This window comes from Delphinapterus leucas, chromosome 17 (genome assembly GCF_059928025.1).
Source record: "Delphinapterus leucas isolate spDelLeu-1000000601 "Yukka" chromosome 17, BTC_Dleu_Yukka2, whole genome shotgun sequence".
In the NCBI taxonomy this organism is placed as follows: Eukaryota; Metazoa; Chordata; class Mammalia; order Artiodactyla; family Monodontidae; genus Delphinapterus; species Delphinapterus leucas.
Window position 1 is genome coordinate 79,546,283 of NC_143145.1, and position 2,323 is coordinate 79,548,605.

A 2,323-nucleotide genomic window follows, 5' to 3' on the forward strand; every position below is an offset into this window, starting at 1 on the left:
TGGTTAAAGCCTGAAATTAAGATTCAATAATATGTACTGCATTGACATCTGAAACCTGGAGGGCATCAAATGGACCAATCACAACTCACCTTCCCCACTGCACTGTCTGGCTAAGGTCCTCTAGTTAAACAACCCTCCTGATGATGGAGACCAGGCACAGTGCCTGCTTAGCCCTGAGCAGCAGGCTTCAGTTCCCTACCAGCCTGCAGAATTATTCAAACAAGCCAATCATATCCTCCCACAGGAACCAGGGGTCACCTCAGCCTCTTAATACTACAAAGACTGCCTCTCACATCTCCTGTGTATTCACTCTGTTTGCAAGTGCAACCTCTGAGTGAGCCTGCATGACACAGTGCTCTCCTCCCCAAGGCTGTGAGTATATATGGCTACCCATTTTCACGTCCAGTATTGAGTGTCCTGTGCTCAGTCATCCTCATATCCCTAGGGTAGGAAACCCTCACCCACCAATAGGATGACGAGGAGGCAAATAAAACATGGGCTCTGAGGCCACTACCAACATAGAGCTCTTCAACTAAGTTTCCAGCTTGGAAGTTTGGAGACGTATCTTGTAATGCAATTCAGGCCCAAACTTCCAGTAAGTGTAAACAAAGTTTATACCTTCTCGCAAGGAAAGGTTTTTGTTTTTTCTCTCTGGTTCCTTTTTCTTTTTCACTCAAAGACAAGATAGACATACACCCCCACCATCTCTCTAGGGACTGTTTTTTCTATCTACTACTGAGGAAGGTGTTGTAACACTTTAGCAATTCCCCTCTTCATGTGAGCTGCAATTTGATATTTAGCCCTGCTCAGCCCTGTGGTTTATTTCCTACCCCCTACACACAAGGCTTACTAACCCAGGTCACTCCTAAGTGTAAACCTAACACCTGTGCTTATTTACCACATAATTTCTCCCTTTCTTGCCCTCTTTGTAAAATCCAGCTCTTGAATTCTGTAAAAGAATCCTTTATCTTTTACAGAAGCTTTACCATGCTTTAAAAATATTTGTTCATATATATTATACAGCTGCACTTTTTTTACCTAGAGCAGGAGAGATTTTCTAAACATCTCTCTCTTTTTCTCTCTCTTTCACATATACACACACATCCACATCCATACACAATACAAACATAACTCGAATCATTCTGCAGGTCATTAAATATTCTGCAAGCATGTCATTATTATTGCTCCACAGAATTTAATCATAGAAATGTAGCATAATTTAGCTAACTTCTATTTTCAGACATTAAGATTTCAGAAACCTTAATATTTTTACAGTTATAAATAGTGCTGCAACAAATATCCTTGTATAAAACTCTTTGTATCTCTGATTGTTTCCTCAGAATAGATTCTGGAATGTGTTATTATCCTGACAAAAGGGTATGAACTCTTTTAGGACTCACGGTGCATTTTGCCAAATTGCTTTCTAGAAAGCTTGTAACAATTTACAACCCACTGCGGTGTGTGATAGGTGAAAAGCAATGTATCACTGATGATTTAATGTGCATTTCCTGATTACTCATGAGGTTAAACATTAACTGACTGTGCTATATGTTTAACCAATTCACTTGTAAGAATATCAGGTGACCTTAATTATCCAGTTTGGAGATTTGTTCATTTTTTCACTCATTTCACTCATTTGTGAATCTACTATAAGCATAGCACCGTGCTAAAACTACGGATTAGCTCAACAGCCCTGCATACTTCAATACCCATGGAATAACTGGCATACAAAGGAACAATTATGTAATGATGCAAGGAAACGTCGCAGCAAATGAGGGCTTCTGCTCACCAAACCCACTGCTGTACAAAAGAAAAGATCTCTATTTCACTGTTTTGAATAATCAGAGTGAGACTTAATATAATTTCATGCTTTCTATTGAAAAGGAAAATACCATATTGAAATCTGACTTTAAATGATTTTTAATTTGGCTGTTTTACAATTAATATTGTTCTTCCATGGACTTCCCTGGTGGTCCAGTGGTTAAGAATCCGCCTTCCAATGCAGGGGACATGGGTTCGATCCCTGGTAGGGGAACTAAGATCCCACATGCTGCAGAGCAACTGAGCCCATGCCACAGCTAGAGACCCTGCGCACTGCAACTAAGACACGACACAGCCAAATAAATAAATAATTTTTTTTTTAAAAAAAGGAAAAAATATTGCTCTTCCACCCGCAGGCTGTTTTGGAACTGTTCAGCACTTACTATTTTCTGTACCAACATCTTTTCCAACTCTACTGCTTATTTCCATTATCTCTAGGAAGGGATCTAATGATTATTACCTAAAGTAATTCTGAGATATTATTTACAACAATGTAATACAA